This window comes from Phalacrocorax carbo, chromosome 13 (assembly GCF_963921805.1).
Source record: "Phalacrocorax carbo chromosome 13, bPhaCar2.1, whole genome shotgun sequence".
Lineage (NCBI taxonomy): Eukaryota > Metazoa > Chordata > Aves > Suliformes > Phalacrocoracidae > Phalacrocorax > Phalacrocorax carbo.
This window is the reverse complement of record NC_087525.1, coordinates 2501-21225: the sequence shown is the minus strand read 5'-3', so window position 1 is coordinate 21225 and position 18725 is coordinate 2501. Positions and strand designations below refer to the sequence as shown.

The following is an 18725-nucleotide window of genomic DNA, read 5'->3' as shown; positions in this document are numbered from 1 at the left end:
AACCTACACCCAGTTCACTACAACCTCCTTTGAGCCTTCTCTTCTGCAGACTTAAACCACCCCAGTTCCCTCAGCCGCTGTCAACTGGCACCCCCGGGTCCTTCTCTGCCACACAGTTTTCCAGCCGCTATTCCCCAAGCCTATTGCATCGGGTGGTTGTGACCCGAGCACGGTACCCGGCACTCAGCCTTGTTAATTCTCATAGAGCTGATGTCAGGCCATGGGTCCAGCCTGTCCAGATCCCTCTGCAGAGCCTTCCTACCCTCAGACAGATGAACACTCCCGGCCAACTTGGTATCATCTGCAAACTTACTGAAGGCACACTGTCCCCTCATTCAGATCATTGATAAAGACATGGAAAAAGACAAGTCCTAAAGTTGACCCCTGGGGAACAGTGCTCATGACCAGCCACTAATTTGATTTAACGTCTTTCACCACTACGCTTGGGGCTCAGCCATCCAACTAGTTTTATACTCAGCAAAGAGTACACCTGTCCAAGCTAGGAACCACCATCTTCTCCAGCAAAATTCTGTGGGAGACAGTGTCAAAGGCTTTACTGAAGTACAGGTAGATAACATCCACGGCCCTTCCCTCATCTACTGGGTGGGTCACCTGGTCATAGAAGGAGACTGGTTTGGTCAGGCAGAACCTGCCTTTCAAGAACCTGTGGTGTCTGGGCCTGATCCCCTGGTCATCCTGTACATACCTGGTGAATGCACTGAAGGTGACCCATTACTACCCTGGTGATAAACAGCCAGTCTACTAGAGAATGAGGCCAAGAAGGCATCAAGTACCTCAGTCTATTCCTCAGTGGCAGCATTCCCCACCCCGGCCCCAGTAGAGAATGGAGATTCTCTTTGGCTCTCTTTCTGCTGTTAGCATATGTGTAAAAGCATGTTTTGTCATCTCTAACAACAGTGGCCAGTTGAGTTCTAGCTGGGCTTTTGCCTTCCTGGTTTGCTCTCCGATTGGCATAACAAGCTCTGTGTTCTGTTCTTGACTTGCCTACCCAGTCTTCAAAAGCAGTAAACTCTCCTTTCCCCTCACCCCCCACCGAGCCACCACAAAAGCTCTCTGTTCAGCCAGGCCTGTCATCTTCCTGCCCGTTTGTCTTACTACACACGGGGACAACCTGGTTCTGTACCTTCCAGATTTCCTTCTTGAACGTCCAGCCTTCCAGGACCCCTTAGCCCTTCAGGACTTCCTCCCAAGGAACCCTTTTAACCAGCGTCCCGAAGAGTCCAAAGCCTGCCCTCCGCAAGTCCACGGTATAGATTTTGCCAGCCCCCCTTCCTTATTTTGCCAGGCATCAGGAATTCCATCAGGGTGCAGTCGCTAGGCACAAAATGGCTTCCAACCCCCACCAGTTCTTCTGTTTCTAAAGCTCAGTCAAGACACCTCCCCAGTAGGCTCATTTACCAGCTGCATCAGGAACTTACCTTCCACGTGCTCCACGAACATCCTAGACAGTTTCCTCTGCTGCGTTTTCTTTCCAGCAGACATCTGGTAAGTTCAAGTGCCCTGTGAAAATAAGGGGTAGCAATTGGGAGAGTTCTGCCAGCTGCCTGTAGAATTCTTCAGCTACTTCTTCATTACAGTCAGGTGGTCTACAGCAGACCCCCCCAGCTGGATACCTGCCTCGTTCGCCTTTCCCCTCATCCTTACCCATTAGCCATCAACCTCATCCTCCTAATCATTGAGCTCTCTACAGCCAAAACATTACGTAACATACAGAGCCACCCCACCACATCTCCTTCCTTGCCTAACCTTTCGTAAGAGATTAGAGCCATCCGTCACAGCACTCGAATCGTACGAGGCATCCCACCGCATGTGGTGAGAAACTGTACTAGGAGCAGCTAAAGTCACTTGGTTTATTAAGCCTAGAGACAGGGAGACCTCATCTCCCTCTGCAGCTTCCTCACAAGGGGTGGAGGGGGTGCCAATCATTTTTCTCCGGTGACCAACAATAGGACGTGAGGGAACGGCAGGAGGATGGGCCACGGGAGGTTTAGGGTGGGTATTAGGAAAAGGTTTTTCACTCAGAGGGCCACGGAACATGGAACAGGCTCCCCAGGGAAGCAGGCACAACGCCAAGCCTGACAATAATCAAGCAGCACTAGGGCAACACCATTGGAGGCGTGGGGTGAATTTTGGGTTGTCCTGTGCAGGGAAAGGAGTTGGACTCTAATCCTCGTGGGTCCCTTCTGACCCAGAATGTTCTATGATTCTGCGATGTCTGCGACGGCAAGAAAACCAAAGCTATCCCTCTGCAAAACAGCTTCTATCTCCCGCCTTACGGCATCCGTGCTGCGTGCACCAGGATAGACACGCTCAAGCTGGGACATCGATTTCACCCTCGAGCTCGGCACGCCGCCCCTAGGCTCTTCTTTAGCAAGCCTGGCTATATCCCTTTCCCTTCAAGTCTCCCTTAAAGCCGCCTCCCCGAGCCCTGCAAATTCCCAAGGAAGAATGCTTTTCCCCCTTTGAGATAGCGGAACTCCTTATTCAATCCCTTTTAATTTTTTTCCATTGGTACCGTAACCACCCTTGCTTTTATCGTGTTCTTTTTGTGTACTATTAACACCTTTGCTGTGGTCACTTGTTCATTTTCAACACTTTCCTTAGCACCATCACTTTTTAAATTTTATGTCTGTGTTTTAATTCTGTTACTATTTTTTAGTTATTATTGTCTCTTAATCCCTTGGCTTTTAAAGTTTTCTCCTTTTGTCTCTTTCGCTGGTGTTACTTCTCAATTATTTTTCTTTTTCATAGCGCTCTCGCTTTTTACATTTCCTTTTATGTCTTTTTTGGGGTCGCTGTCCCTATTTCATAAGATTGTCTTTATTTCCTAATACTCACTGCTTGCTAAGCATTCTTTCTACAGCAACCTCCGTTCCCTTTGCTGTCTTTGCAAAATTATTTCTCGTCTCTCTCTAGCGCCCTCGCTTTTTCCATTTTCTTTCTACCTCTCTTCTAGGTTACCGTCTCTGTTTTAATTTTTCTCTTTTATTTCCCTATAAGCCCTTCCTTTTTAAATGTTATGTGTAAGTTAACTTCCTTTGGAAGTTTTAAAAAATTATTTCTTCTGTTTTACTAATGACCTTGCTTTTTCCACCTTCTACATTTCCATTTTACTTGACCTTTGCTATTTTTAAATCTTTTTCCTCATTTCTTGAATTGTATTTGCCTCTAAAATTTTGTATAATTTTATCTGGTGTCTTTATGTTTTAGAGTTATTTCTTGTCTTTAGTAGCAGTACCTTTGCTTTTATAATATTTTTCTATTTTTCATCCCTATTATTAATAGTTTGCTCTCGGTTTCCCTAATCCCCGTCATTTTTCAGATTTCTTCCTTTAGCCAGTGTCCTGTGCTTATTTTGCTCTGTTTTCTTTAAAGTATATGTCTTCCCTTAACACCATCACTTTACCAGTTTTCTTTATCCATCTCTGTTTGCTGTCCCTATGGGTTAAATTTTATCTTTATTTCCATAATCCCCTTGCTTTTTAAACCTTTTCTATGCCAATTTTAACCCCCTTTGCTGTCTTATTTTAAAATTACTTCTTCTCTTCACTTAGTGTCACAGATTTAAAAATTTGCTTTCTCTTTTAGATTGCGGTCCCTGTTTATTTTTGCCCTTCCCATTCCTAATGTCAGTGTTCTGTCTACTGTTATTCCCTTTGCTGTTTCTCAGAATTATTTCTTATCTTTCATTAGTACCGCTGCATTTTAACTTTCTTTTCGCTCCCGTTTCAGTTTGCTGTCTCTGTCTTTTCATTTTTCTCTTTGTTTTTTAACATCCCTCATTGTTTAATTTTTTTCTACATCTCCAATTCAATTGACCTTTGGTATTTATGTTTTTCCCTATTTCTTTACTATCAGTTTTTAACCTTTCTGCCTCATGTTATCCATTGGCTGTATTAGCACTTGAATCATTTCTTGTCTTTTGTTAGTGTCACAGCTTTTTTAATTCTTTTACCTCATCGTCCTTTTACCTCACCGTCTTAGACGTTCCCCAGCGGCACATTTTTGTCACAATCGCACCTCTCCCGAGACATCTGTTACCAAAAAAGAGCAACCTTTTTCTTTTCTATGCCATCTAGGATGCCTCTCGAGACCTTCCCTGTGCTCCACAGTATTTTGGTAGCATTTACTCTCCTTTTCAATCTCTTACCCCGCGAGCTTTTCGTGACCCCTCCGCTCCCAGTCGCCGTGCGTCCAGAGAGCCCCTTTGCGTCCCACAACCCTGTTTTAGCTCAGTAGCGGACTTTGGTCTTCCCTTGTTATCTCTGAACATAGTCTTCGGGTTTGCTTGTGCCTCGGAGCACTCTTAGCATACCGTCTGCTGACTACGGTACCTCCAGCCGGTCCCCGGCTCCTGAGGAGATCTGTAATTTGGTCACACACCTCCAGACCGTATCCTCATTTCCCAGAGCATTCTGTTGTCTCTGCGCCTCATCCGGGACCCCTCATGGTGCCGCCACACCTATCGGTCCCCTTGAGGTCGCATTCTGCGCACTTTTAGCTTTGCCGCGGCACTCGCGCCCCTCTCTCACCATCTGAAGATTTCCCGAGTCTGTATATGCTGCGCACAGCAGTCATTCTGTCCTTTCTTCTTCCTGTTTGTGCCTCCATTTGTTCCCTGGCTTTCTCACGTTGCGTTTACTGAGCTCAGATGCCCTCTGGATGTAATTGTCACATCCCCAAATATTTTTCTGTCTCTCTGCCTTCCTCAGGACATCTTCTATCCTAGTCACGGTCCTTTCCTAGACTTCCCTCAGGCTCCCGCTTTGGTGTCTCGGGCTCCCTCGGCACTCCTCTGCTCCGTTTGCTGAGTTCCCGTGAGACATCCCCTATAGCTCAGGACACTGTTCTAGCTCAGAAGGGCACTCTGCACCCCTCTTTACCCTCCAGCTCTATTCCTGAGTCGGTATCTGCTACCCCGATCCCCATTTTGTTTTCTCAATTCTTTGCCGCCCCCTGTTCCGGCTCCCCCGAGAATATCTGTTAGTTTGGTGAATTCCCTTTTGAGCTTCCTGCATTCTCACCACTGCTTTAGTTTCTCTGGCCCATTAGAAACTATTCCTATCCCTGTGACAATGCCTCTTGTTCTGCCAGTACCTTTCCTAAAGCCATCTTTGTACTCTGCAGTAATTAAGTTGTTTTCTGTCTTATTGTATGTTTCTCTTTGGTATCTGGTACCCCAAAAATATCTACGGGTGGCTCTGACCTTCTCTTGAGCTTCTTGGAGAATCAATAGCGTGGATCTATTTTTAGCAACACACGTCTCAATGAGTTTTTATTGCACTTCCCCATTTATTCTTTATTTAGCTGCTTATATGCTCATTAGGACTCTTCATATAACTTTTGATACCATTCCTGTATTTCCCTTTTGTAATTTTTGTCCTTTGAGACTGCTATGAATCTCTTAAGGAAATCAGTCAGGGAGTGTCAAAATTACTCTGAATTATCAGTGATTTATACAAAATAATTTTGTTTGAACCAGAGATTTAATTCACTTTGCCATTCAGTCATAGCTAGACTATAGCTCTGCTAGTATGTAGATAGTATGTGTGATTTTGCTAGAAGTGAACCATAACTGTATAACTCTTCTGTTTTACAGAAAAGTAAAACATGCAACTAACGGTCATAATAGTGTTGTTATAATCCAGGAGCTGTTCTTCTCTATAAATTAGTAAGACACGGTTTTTCCCTGTATGCATCCCAGGAAAATGAAATGTAATTTCCTACCTGGCTACGTTGCTGCTGCAATACACGTAGGTGAAGAAAAACAAACGGTAGCATAATTGCAGTAAGAACCACTCTTTTAGTTTTCTTCCATGCTGTAAACATAAAGTACTTGAGAAAACTCCCTGCTGTTCCTTCAGCTGCCTTTATACCCTGTGGTGGTTCACCCCTCCCCTTTCCCAGGTGATTGTGGGAAGGGTGGTGGGCAGGGCCCGGGGAATATGAGCCACAGCCTCTGGTGAGGGAGCTCACTTTCCTCCTGGGTTTCTCCAGTGTGGGTGCTTTAGTGTTCCTGCACTTAATTGTAAGTTTTGAGCTGTTTAAATCTTTTGCATAGGTATGTTTTGATATTTAAAGAAATGCAGATGTTTGTGGGATGTAAGGCTTTTAGAACTCGATAAGGGTTGGTGGCATTTAAATTTGAAAGATCATTTTTGTCTAAACTTATATGTTTTTCCTTATCTAATAGTGCATTGGAGGTTCAGGTGTGGTAAGATGGCTTGATAGTATGCTGTTCTGTTATTTTTTCCTTTTAGTTTTAAGTATGTTTCTTTTTATTATTGGAATTCTCAACTTTATTGAATCTTAAAATTATTTTTATTAACTCTCTTCTGTAATCTGGAAGGTGTCGACATTAACTGTTAAGGGTATTGATAAGATGAGGTAGGGGTTAGCATGAGTGTTCCGTATGCTTTTACGTATGGGAATTTATATATGCTGTTTCTTTAGGAAAAGAAGAGAGATACAAGTGGATAGTTAATATCCATAGACTTCTGTAAAACCCTGCGTAGCCTTGTGCAGAGCCGATAGCCAAAAGCAATGGGAAAGGTCAGTAACTTTAGTAGTATATTGTAGATTTTAAGGGGATGACTGTAGCTGGCAGCTGGAGTGCTAGCTGAGAGTACATCCTAACGGTCTTCAGGTTTGTACGTGTATAGGGTGTAATGCTTGAGTTACCGTATGTCTTTTAACGGCAGGTGGTAATTGGGCTCTACATGGTATTCCTACGTGGGAGCAAAGCCTATGGATCGGTTAAGCTATTGCTGTGCATCCAGGTGACTTCTACCATGTCCTTTTTTCCAGAGGCGGCGGAGGAGTTGTTCAGGGTGACAGAGGAAAGCCGGGGAAATGCTGTAAGAAGGTAGGCCGGTGTGTGGTATATAGAAGGAAGAGGTGACTGATGGCTGAATGAGTCTGCAGTGTGTTTTGGGGGTTAGAAGGCAGTAGGAATGAGCCAAGTCTGAGCTCGACACGGGAGGGCAGTGGATCAAGGTGAGAGGTGATTGGTGTGCTGAAGTAGCGGTTCTTTCTGAGGTGTTTTGTTGATAGCGAAGGTAAAAGTGACCTGTGTTACTTGTGTGTTACAGGTGATGGGTGAGCCTCAAAGTGGCAGCTGGAACTGACAGAGGCTGGGCAGGCACGCTGTCAAAGAAAAGATGTGTGAGAACGGGATTCGGCGTGGATAGTGTCGTAGCATGTATCGTCTTAATTTCTTGCACGTGCTCCATGTAGGCTTTGTGGGAGAGACACAGTGTGGTGATGAGACCTCAGCGAAGGCTACGGTAAGCGGTGATGGGTGGGCTGAAGCGTAGCGATTCGTCCCGAGGGGTCGCGTTGCAGGTGGTTGTGAGCAACATGCGTTTGGCTCTTGCAGGTGTTGGGCGAGCCGTATCTGAAGGATGGGCGGACCGAGACTCTCGGCCCCTTGAAAGCTAAGTTGAGGCAACGGTGCTGGGGAAGGGGTTGCGGGACGGAGGGGTTTTAAAGATGGCGCAGCGGAGCGGGCTGTCCGGGAAGCGGTCCCCTTTGGGAGCAGGGAAAAGGAGCAGGTTCCTCTTCAATGTGACGGGAACGTGTGGCGGGCAGGGCGGTTCCAGGCTGTGTGTGTTACTGTGCAGCGTGTGTGTTTTGTGTTGGGTGTCTCCGACCTTCCTCGGGTCTCGGTTGTTCTCTTTGTTCTTTAAGAGACAGGCAGGTGCCTCGGCAGCGTTACTACGGCCCGGCGAGGCCCTAGTCGTGGGCTCGGCGCCCATCGGGCGCTTCTCTTTTGGCGTCGCAAGCTTCAGGCGTGGATCGTTTTGGCGTCTCGGACGGTCGTCTTGGGCGGCGTCGTTCTCGGCCGCGTGAGCGGCGCCGCTCTGTCGCTGTGAGTTTTTTGGGGACTGGCATTTCTTCCTCGCGTCTTTAGGCGGTTAGGTCTTGATGCTGGGCTGCGTGCGCGTCTGTCGTCTCGGTTGTGAGAAGAAGCTCTTGTCACGGGCCGCGAAGCTGTTGGCGTTCTCTGGCGTTGCCGTAGGGCCTGCCGACGTCACCGTCGGGGTCCCGCAGGCGGTCTTGCCGGACGGGGGGTTCCGTCTGGGTGTCGTCGTTCTCTCCGAGAGCTGCCTCTCATCCTTCGGGGTCCGTTGCTTGTAGCGTTCTCCGTAGCGTTGTTCTGCGTTTGTCTTGGAGCCGCCCCGCCCGGGGATGTAGAGTCAGGGCGAGGTGGGTGGTGCTGGCATCTAGGGATGCGCCCAGGCTTTGCGGGGGTGGGGGAGGAGGGGAAGGAATTTTGCAGCCGTCTCGGATCGACTGGCTGTCTTCGGCGGGTGAGGGAAGTAATTCCTGTTGGGTTTTGTGGGCCCCGCGAACAACCGTAGGTGTCTGGGGAGGGAGCTAGACTCATAGCTGAGCAGGTAGCATGTCAAGGGTGTTCTGGCTTGTCTGTGTGCTGGGCTTAATATTTGATGTATTGTGCTCATGTTTAAGAGCCGCCCTAGTTGGGCTCTCGAGGGGTGTTCCTGCATGCGATCGAGACCTGTGTCGTGTTTCAGCTGTCGCCGTGCATGCAGGTGACTTGTTTGACACCGGTTTGGCAGGTGCCGAGGGAGGAGTCGTGCAGGGTGATGGAGGACGGCGCTGTCAGCAGGTGAGTTGGTGTGCGGTGTATCTAGAGGGAAGATGCGGCTGTTGGCTCTATGAGCCCATTATGGTGTTTTTCTTTGGGCGCGTGCGAGGAGCCGAGCGGGATCCGGGCACAGGAGGGGAATCGCACAGGGCGAGCGGTGACGGGTGGGCTGAAGCGTAGCGATTCGTCCTGAGGGGTCGCGTTGCAGGTGGTTGTGAACAACATGCGTTTGGCTCTTGCAGGTGGTGGGCGAGCCTCAAGATGGCAACCGTATCTGATGGAGGCCAGGTAGGTGCGCTATCGAGGCAAAGGTGCGTGTCTGAGATGGGGGGTTGGTGCGGGTGTCCTGAGACTCCCGCAGCACCTGATCGGGTCCTTTTTTTGCTTGGGTTCCTGCAGGTGCCGCACGCAAGCTTCGAGGGGAGACGCCGCGTGCCGACGAGAGGTCCGAGAGGTGAGGGGCTTGAAGGCCAGGCTGTTGTCTGAGAGCAAGGTGTCGTACGGCCACCCAATTGAAGCGTTTGTCTTTGGCGTTGCAGGTTGTGCGCCGGCTGCCTTTGAGCCTGGATGCGCGTTTGAGGTGAGCTGGGTCGCAGAGGGGAGGGGCGTGGGGCTGGTGTGGTTCGTTCTTCCTTTTTTGGCAGAGCGATGGTAACTTTGTGTATCCTGTGGTATCTCTAGGGGCCGCAGGGGGTGGCGTTCCTCCTCGTCCGGAATGGGCACGGAGCAGCCGGGTGAGCGGAGCAGCTGGGTGCATCTGAGGTAGACGGATGCAGCGGCCTAGGTCTTTGTAGAGCGATGGGATGCTGACTGACAGGGCTGTTGTGTGGGGCTTGTGATAGTTTTTGTTTTTCAGATGACGAAGAGGCAGCTGGTGACTGGAGGAGTGACGTGTGCTTGTCCTTCAAAAGGAAGGGAAGAGGGAGACTCTCGGCCCCTTGAAAGCTAAGTTGAGGCAACGGTGCTGGGGAAGGGTTTGGGGGAGCGAGGGGGGCACTGTAGGCTGTGGCAGGAAGGGGTTTTAAAGAGAGCGTAGGGGAGAGGGTTGTCTAGGAAGCGGTCCCCTTTGAGCAGGGGAACGGAGCGTGTTCCTCTGAAATATGACGGCAGTGTGCCCCGGGCAGGGCGGTTCCAGGCTGTGCGTTTCGTTGTGTAGCGCGCCTGTGTGTTTGGTGTTGGGTGCGTTTGACCTTCCTCGGGTCTCGGTCGTTCTTTGTTCTGTAGGATCGAGTCGGTTGCCTCGGCACGTTACTAGGGCCCGGCGAGGCCCTAGTTGTGGGCTCGGCGCCCATCGGGCGCTTCTCTTTTGGCGTCGCAAGCTTCCGGCGTGGATCGTTTTGGCGTCTCGGGTGGTTCTGGCCGGTGGTCTTGTGCCGGGCCGTTCCCGGCAGCGTGAGCGGCTCTGTTAGCTAGCTGTCGCTTTTACGGACTGGCACGTCTTCGTTGCGTCTTCAGGGGCTGAGGTCTTGAAGGCGGGCTGCTTGCGCATCCATCTCGTCAGTTTTGAGAGGAAGCGCTTGTCCCCGCCCACGAAGGTCTCGTCGTTTTCTGCCGTGGCGCTAGGAACACGCTAGGGTTCTGCGCGTGCTCTTCCCGGATGGCGGTTTTCTGTACGTGCGTCGTCGGTCTCGCCGAGCGACTCGGCTTGTTTTTTGAGGCGTGTTGTTGTTGGCGTTCCGTGTAGGGTTCCCCTGTGGTTGTGGTGTCTTGGCTTGGAGCCGCCCTGCCCGGGGGTGTCGAGTCAGGGCAAGGTGGCAAAGGAGTGTTTGAGGTGAACTGGGTTGCAGAGAAGAGGGGTGTGCAGCTGGTGTTTTTTCAGGAACTGCCATGGCCACTCTATGTGCTTTTATCTCTAGGGGCCGCAAAGGATGGTGACCATCCAAGTACAGCACGGGTAAGGAGCAGGTGAGAGGAGAAGCCAGGTGCACGTGAGGTGGGGGATGTTGCGGGGTAGGTCCTCGTGGAGCGATGTGGTGGTGACAACGCTATCGAGTGTGAATTGTTGTGGGTGTCTTTTTAGGTGAAGGCATATACGTTCCTCCCTTTGGTAACCATCATCTTTGGGTGCCTGAACGCTACTAAATTTCCTCCGACACTTGTACGGTTGAATGCACATACTGTTGTATCGGTGTATGTATATGCCTGCACACATTCCTCCAGCTCTTGTTTGTTGGAACATATCTATGTAGTTTCTATCGCGCAGTTCTTTATCGTTGTGTATCTGTATAGCTGTCCTGTGTGACTCGTGTGGCTGAGTGCCTGTACCTAGGCAGTTACCTCCGCTGTCTTGAACGGTTGCACATATGTAGTGCTTGTTGTACCCTGTTTGCCTGTTGTAGTCGAGCGAATGTCCATAGTTAATCTACCACTGCGGTGTGGCGGAAGTATCCGCCCGTGTACATCATTGCTGCGTGTGATTGATTAGAGCTGGTGTGGTATCGTTGGATGTACATTCACGCATCCTTGCGTAGTGAGGTTGAGTGAATGCAGAAGTCAATATTGGCTGCCTCTGTTCTATGGGTGAATGTAGTTTGAAATGAACCAGGGACACGGGTAGCGACACATATTTTGTAGAAACCATCTTTGATAACGTTGTGCAGCGTGGGCTGTTCACGGTGTTTTGAGGGTTGTGTTTGGTGGTGGTAACTAACAGCAAGCTTTTTCCACAGGATTAAAAAAATTAGAATTAAAATCCCAGCAGGGGGACTTTTTTCTCCCCCGGCTGGGGTTTTTTTCCCCGGTCCCTGCCGCTCTGCGAGGCGACGTTCATCGCCAACGTTTGGGCTGAGGTCAGGCTCTGGGACGGGGTTTTGGCAGGCAGGGCAATTTTTTGAGGCTCCTGGGAGCGGAGTTCCCAGGGAGAGCCGGAGGAGCAGGGTGACAGGTGGCGGAAAGGCTCAGTGGAGAGGAAGGAGCGATAGACACAGCGGGCGGATGAGCGGTCCGTTGGAAGCCTTTGTAATGTTGCCGGGTTGAATGTGTGTGTCAGTACAGGTCTGATGTTTGGTGGTGTGGGGTGTTGTTGGAGATGTTCTTGTCGGGCTGAGACGCAGTCTTTCAAGAGGCTTAGAGATGGGGGATTTCTGAATCTGGGTTTTGTCTTCCGTGGCCAGTGCTGGTTTGCCCGAAGTGTTTATAGGCATTCTACAGCCAGTGTGTCAGGCAATGTGTAATAGGCACCTTTGGGCGGCTGTCCCGCTAGGCATAGGGTTTTGTGTGCCGTCTGGGTATACGGCATTGAAGGGGTGATCTTGGGACGTACGAGACAATAGGTCTGGCTCGGTGGGGATGAAATCGCGTACGGTGGGTTTTGGGTACGAGGAGTTGCAGTAGGCGGCCATCGTTTAGGCGGGGCAGCTGGAGAACGATGCGGGTTTACGGTCATTGCGTACGCCTAGGGCGTAGGGAAGTACCTTCGGTGCGGTTAGCGTATGTTATAAGGATGCAGGTTTGTCTGTCATAGGGGCGTTGAAGTCTAAGGTCCGCAGAGATGCGAGGAGGCGTGCTGTCAGACGATCGGTAGTACGCATCACGGAGGCATTGTAGATTGGAAGAGGAGAAGTTATATTAGCAGAGCAGTAAGCGGACTACAGCAGGAGAGTGAGCTTTGTGCCTAAGGTAACGGGGTCTGAGGCTCAGTTGGTAAGCGCTTGCTAGGAGCCTAAAGGAGCTACAGTTCTAGTATAATTAGAGGACTATTGAGTAAGAGGCGACCCAATTAGTAGGGATGGCAAGTATCACCTAGGGAGGTAAAGTTATCCTTGCAGCGGAAGTGAATTACGACAACGAGAGGAGACGGGTACCGCTCAGTAGACGAACGAATGGTAGAAATGGATTTATCCGGGGGAAAAAGGGGTTTAAGCGTAGGAGATGTTGTCCAGTACCGCGATCGTATTAGTAACAGCAACTAACTGCACGGGCCTAAGCGCTACCGCTCGGCCTTGGAGCAAGGACGACACCGAAGCGTGGATGTAGAGACGCGTACGAGCTCGTAAAGGTGTTGCCACGAAGCTAGGTAAGGAACGACTCGACGCATAAGGGTAACGACGAAGCCGGTATCGGAGGGAGAGTAGCGAGGCAGGCCGAGTAAACGTAGTTGCGTGAGGAGGAAAAGACACGTTGCGGTAGTAGCTATCGTAAGTTGTGGAAACACACATGTTGTTTACATGCGGCGAGGGCGGTTAAGTGTGGGGAGGCAGGGTACTTTGTTACCGTATCCTTAGAACAGGAAAACCTCAATGGGGCGTAGTAACGGTAACGAAGGCCGTTAGGAGTCGTGCACATCACGCCTCTGATACATTGCAGGTGGAGCGGTCCTAGAGGAATGCGACGGGTGGAAAAGCACGCTTTATGTCCGGTGTTTCCCAAAACCGGAGGCATAATAAAAGAGCATTACTCATACAATAATAAAGTTAATGAAAATACGTGTCTCACTGTATTATTCAGGCCTCCTGTGCGTTATTTGTGGGCGGGGTGAAATTTCCAGTGGGTGGGATTCAATGACAGGGCTCTGTGTAGCCCTTAAACTCCATGGGAGGTAATTAAAGGAAACAAAGCAGCAATAGGGAATGGCTTTTGGCTGTTTGAGTAAATTAAAAAACTTAAATGTTATCATTGAAAATTAAAAAATTTACTCCCAGAGCCAAAACCCCTTCCCTACTGCTGCACCAATCTTATTATTTTTAATTGTTTTTCTTTCCCTGATGACATTAATACCAAATAAAAAGAAACCAACCTCAAACACACAGAAACACCTGACACAACACTCAACAACAAAAAACCAAAAACAAACATACAAATACAAAAACACAGTAAATAAATGAAAATAGTACACAAAAATAACCATTCAAAAACCAAACCACCACACAAAACCTAAAATGAAGCTCCACGCAAAACAATCACTAACCACCAGAAGCAGCCCTGCACATACCACAACAATCCCCAATACACAGCCTTGACAAAGAACACCCCCAACCGGAACTCTAACAGAGGCACATGCAGGCACCAAACACAAAACATGAAACAACCACACGGACCCAGTTATGCGTTGCACCACATACCAGAACTACCCAGCAGACCACAGCAACAACACCACCCTCTACCAGAAACACACAAAACACCAGAAACTACTTACAACAGACAAAAATACCAACACCCAAACCAACCAGTACAACACAGACCACCTAGAAACCGCACTACAGGGTTACAGTTTACACTTACACTTTTAAACACTACAGAGAGGTTAGGAGTCACCATGTCAGCTTCCACACTCAGCAGTCTCTGGGGTTAAGGGTGAGGATGTAGGGATCAAGGCTCAGGTGACCATTACAAGTTTTCAGCATTTCACATCACAGGATTATGGTCACTGGGGTCATTGGTCAGGGTCACTGGGGTCAGGGGTCAGGGCTAGGGGTTAGGGGTTAAGGGTTAGGGGTCAGGGCTAGGGGTTAGGGGTCAGGGGAGGGTTAGGGTTAGGGTTTATGGTTAGGGTTAGGGTTAGGGTTAGGGATTAGGGTTAGGGTTAGGGTTAGGGTTAGGGTTAGGGTTTAGGGTTAGGGTTTAGGGTTAGGGTTAGGGTTAGGGTTAGGGTTAGGGTTAGGGTTTAGGGTTAGGGTTAGGGTTAGGGTTAGGGTTAGGGTTAGGGTTAGGGTTAGGGTTAGGGTTAGGGTTAGGGTTAGGGTTAGGGTTAGGGTTAGGGTTTAGGGTTAGGGTTAGGGTTAGGGTTAGGGTTTAGGGTTAGGGTTAGGGTTAGGGTTAGGGTTAGGGTTAGGGTTAGGGTTAGGGTTAGGGTTAGGGTTAGGGTTAGGGTTTAGGGTTAGGGTTAGGGTTAGGGTTAGGGTTAGGGTTAGGGTTAGGGTTAGGGTTAGGGTTAGGGTTAGGGTTAGGGTTAGGGTTAGGGTTAGGGTTAGGGTTAGGGTTAGGGTTAGGGTTAGGGTTAGGGTTAGGGTTAGGGTTAGGGTTAGGGTTAGGGTTAGGGTTAGGGTTAGGGTTTAGGGTTAGGGTTAGGGTTAGGGTTAGGGTTAGGGTTAGGGTTAGGGTTAGGGTTAGGGTTAGGGTTAGGGTTAGGGTTAGGGTTAGGGTTAGGGTTAGGGTTAGGGTTAGGGTTAGGGTTAGGGTTAGGGTTAGGGTTAGGGTTAGGGTTAGGGTTAGGGTTAGGGTTAGGGTTAGGGTTAGGGTTAGGGTTAGGGTTAGGGTAGGGTTAGGGTTAGGGTTAGGGTTAGGGTTAGGGTTAGGGTTAGGGTTAGGGTTAGGGTTAGGGTTAGGGTTAGGGTTAGGGTTAGGGTTAGGGTTAGGGTTAGGGTTAGGGTTAGGGTTAGGGTTAGGGTTAGGGTTAGGGTTAGGGTTAGGGTTAGGGTTAGGGTTAGGGTTAGGGTTAGGGTTAGGGTTAGGGTTAGGGTTAGGGTTAGGGTTAGGGTTAGGGTTAGGGTTAGGGTTAGGGTTAGGGTTAGGGTTAGGGTTAGGGTTAGGGTTAGGGTTAGGGTTAGGGTTAGGGTTAGGGTTAGGGTTAGGGTTAGGGTTAGGGTTAGGGTTAGGGTTAGGGTTAGGGTTAGGGTTAGGGTTAGGGTTAGGGTTAGGGTTAGGGTTAGGGTTAGGGTTAGGGTTAGGGTTAGGGTTAGGGTTAGGGTTAGGGTTAGGGTTAGGGTTAGGGTTAGGGTTAGGGTTAGGGTTAGGGTTAGGGTTAGGGTTAGGGTTAGGGTTAGGGTTAGGGTTAGGGTTAGGGTTAGGGTTAGGGTTAGGGTTAGGGTTAGGGTTAGGGTTAGGGTTAGGGTTAGGGTTAGGGTTAGGGTTAGGGTTAGGTTAGGGTTAGGGTTAGGGTTAGGGTTAGGGTTAGGGTTAGGGTTAGGGTTAGGGTTAGGGTTAGGGTTAGGGTTAGGGTTAGGGTTAGGGTTAGGGTTAGGGTTAGGGTTAGGGTTAGGGTTAGGGTTAGGGTTAGGGTTAGGGTTAGGGTTAGGGTTAGGGTTAGGGTTAGGGTTAGGGTTAGGGTTAGGGTTAGGGTTAGGGTTAGGGTTAGGGTTAGGGTTAGGGTTAGGGTTAGGGTTAGGGTTAGGGTTAGGGTTAGGGTTAGGGTTAGGGTTAGGGTTAGGGTTAGGGTTAGGGTTAGGGTTAGGGTTAGGGTTAGGGTTAGGGTTAGGGTTAGGGTTAGGGTTAGGGTTAGGGTTAGGGTTAGGGTTAGGGTTAGGGTTAGGGTTAGGGTTAGGGTTAGGGTTAGGGTTAGGGTTAGGGTTAGGGTTAGGGTTAGGGTTAGGGTTAGGGTTAGGGTTAGGGTTAGGGTTAGGGTTAGGGTTAGGGTTAGGGTTAGGGTTAGGGTTAGGGTTAGGGTTAGGGTTAGGGTTAGGTTAGGGTTAGGGTTAGGGTTAGGGTTAGGGTTAGGGTTAGGGTTAGGGTTAGGGTTAGGGTTAGGGTTAGGGTTAGGGTTAGGGTTAGGGTTAGGGTTAGGGTTAGGGTTAGGGTTAGGGTTAGGGTTAGGGTTAGGGTTAGGGTTAGGGTTAGGGTTAGGGTTAGGGTTAGGGTTAGGGTTAGGGTTAGGGTTAGGGTTAGGGTTAGGGTTAGGGTTAGGGTTAGGGTTAGGGTTAGGGTTAGGGTTAGGGTTAGGGTTAGGGTTAGGGTTAGGGTTAGGGTTAGGGTTAGGGTTAGGGTTAGGGTTAGGGTTAGGGTTAGGGTTAGGGTTAGGGTTAGGGTTAGGGTTAGGGTTAGGGTTAGGGTTAGGGTTAGGGTTAGGGTTAGGGTTAGGGTTAGGGTTAGGGTTAGGGTTAGGGTTAGGGTTAGGGTTAGGGTTAGGGTTAGGGTTAGGGTTAGGGTTAGGGTTAGGGTTAGGGTTAGGGTTAGGGTTAGGGTTAGGGTTAGGGTTAGGGTTAGGGTTAGGGTTAGGGTTAGGGTTAGGGTTAGGGTTAGGGTTAGGGTTAGGGTTAGGGTTAGGGTTAGGGTTAGGGTTAGGGTTAGGGTTAGGGTTAGGGTTAGGGTTAGGGTTAGGGTTAGGGTTAGGGTTAGGGTTAGGGTTAGGGTTAGGGTTAGGGTTAGGGTTAGGGTTAGGGTTAGGGTTAGGGTTAGGGTTAGGGTTAGGGTTAGGGTTAGGGTTAGGGTTAGGGTTAGGGTTAGGGTTAGGGTTAGGGTTAGGGTTAGGGTTAGGGTTAGGGTTAGGGTTAGGGTTAGGGTTAGGGTTAGGGTTAGGGTTAGGGTTAGGGTTAGGGTTAGGGTTAGGGTTAGGGTTAGGGTTAGGGTTAGGGTTAGGGTTAGGGTTAGGGTTAGGGTTAGGGTTAGGGTTAGGGTTAGGGTTAGGGTTAGGGTTAGGGTTAGGGTTAGGGTTAGGGTTAGGGTTAGGGTTAGGGTTAGGGTTAGGGTTAGGGTTAGGGTTAGGGTTAGGGTTAGGGTTAGGGTTAGGGTTAGGGTTAGGGTTAGGGTTAGGGTTAGGGTTAGGGTTAGGGTTAGGGTTAGGGTTAGGGTTAGGGTTAGGGTTAGGGTTAGGGTTAGGGTTAGGGTTAGGGTTAGGGTTAGGGTTAGGGTTAGGGTTAGGGTTAGGGTTAGGGTTAGGGTTAGGGTTAGGGTTAGGGTTAGGGTTAGGGTTAGGGTTAGGGTTAGGGTTAGGGTTAGGGTTAGGGTTAGGGTTAGGGTTAGGGTTAGGGTTAGGGTTAGGGTTAGGGTTAGGGTTAGGGTTAGGGTTAGGGTTAGGGTTAGGGTTAGGGTTAGGGTTAGGGTTAGGGTTAGGGTTAGGGTTAGGGTTAGGGTTAGGGTTAGGGTTAGGGTTAGGGTTAGGGTTAGGGTTAGGGTTAGGGTTAGGGTTAGGGTTAGGGTTAGGGTTAGGGTTAGGGTTAGGGTTAGGGTTAGGGTTAGGGTTAGGGTTAGGGTTAGGGTTAGGGTTAGGGTTAGGGTTAGGGTTAGGGTTAGGGTTAGGGTTAGGGTTAGGGTTAGGGTTAGGGTTAGGGTTAGGGTTAGGGTTAGGGTTAGGGTTAGGGTTAGGGTTAGGGTTAGGGTTAGGGTTAGGGTTAGGGTTAGGGTTAGGGTTAGGGTTAGGGTTAGGGTTAGGGTTAGGGTTAGGGTTAGGGTTAGGGTTAGGGTTAGGGTTAGGGTTAGGGTTAGGGTTAGGGTTAGGGTTAGGGTTAGGGTTAGGGTTAGGGTTAGGGTTAGGGTTAGGGTTAGGGTTAGGGTTAGGGTTAGGGTTAGGGTTAGGGTTAGGGTTAGGGTTAGGGTTAGGGTTAGGGTTAGGGTTAGGGTTAGGGTTAGGGTTAGGGTTAGGGTTAGGGTTAGGGTTAGGGTTAGGGTTAGGGTTAGGGTTAGGGTTAGGGTTAGGGTTAGGGTTAGGGTTAGGGTTAGGGTTAGGGTTAGGGTTAGGGTTAGGGTTAGGGTTAGGGTTAGGGTTAGGGTTAGGGTTAGGGTTAGGGTTAGGGTTAGGGTTAGGGTTAGGGTTAGGGTTAGGGTTAGGGTTAGGGTTAGGGTTAGGGTTAGGGTTAGGGTTAGGGTTAGGGTTAGGGTTAGGGTTAGGGTTAGGGTTAGGGTTAGGGTTAGGGTTAGGGTTAGGGTTAGGGTTAGGGTTAGGGTTAGGGTTAGGGTTAGGGTTAGGGTTAGGGTTAGGGTTAGGGTTAGGGTTAGGGTTAGGGTTAGGGTTAGGGTTAGGGTTAGGGTTAGGGTTAGGGTTAGGGTTAGGGTTAGGGTTAGGGTTAGGGTTAGGGTTAGGGTTAGGGTTAGGGTTAGGGTTAGGGTTAGGGTTAGGGTTAGGGTTAGGGTTAGGGTTAGGGTTAGGGTTAGGGTTAGGGTTAGGGTTAGGGTTAGGGTTAGGGTTAGGGTTAGGGTTAGGGTTAGGGTTAGGGTTAGGGTTAGGGTTAGGGTTAGGGTTAGGGTTAGGGTTAGGGTTAGGGTTAGGGTTAGGGTTAGGGTTAGGGTTAGGGTTAGGGTTAGGGTTAGGGTTAGGGTTAGGGTTAGGGTTAGGGTTAGGGTTAGGGTTAGGGTTAGGGTTAGGGTTAGGGTTAGGGTTAGGGTTAGGGTTAGGGTTAGGGTTAGGGTTAGGGTTAGGGTTAGGGTTAGGGTTAGGGTTAGGGTTAGGGTTAGGGTTAGGGTTAGGGTTAGGGTTAGGGTTAGGGTTAGGGTTAGGGTTAGGGTT

General features: G+C 49.5%; 1 long non-coding RNA gene across 1 annotated transcript; it reads left to right on the top strand.

Annotated features, from left to right (window-relative positions):
• The first annotated feature begins 7422 nt into the window (after positions 1 to 7422).
• On the top strand, positions 7423 to 8928 carry LOC135315637 (uncharacterized). Its single transcript, XR_010375125.1, has 3 exons — positions 7423 to 7461; positions 8494 to 8653; positions 8875 to 8928. It is a non-coding gene; the product is annotated as an uncharacterized LOC135315637 (long non-coding RNA).
• The last annotated feature ends 9797 nt before the right edge of the window (positions 8929 to 18725 follow it).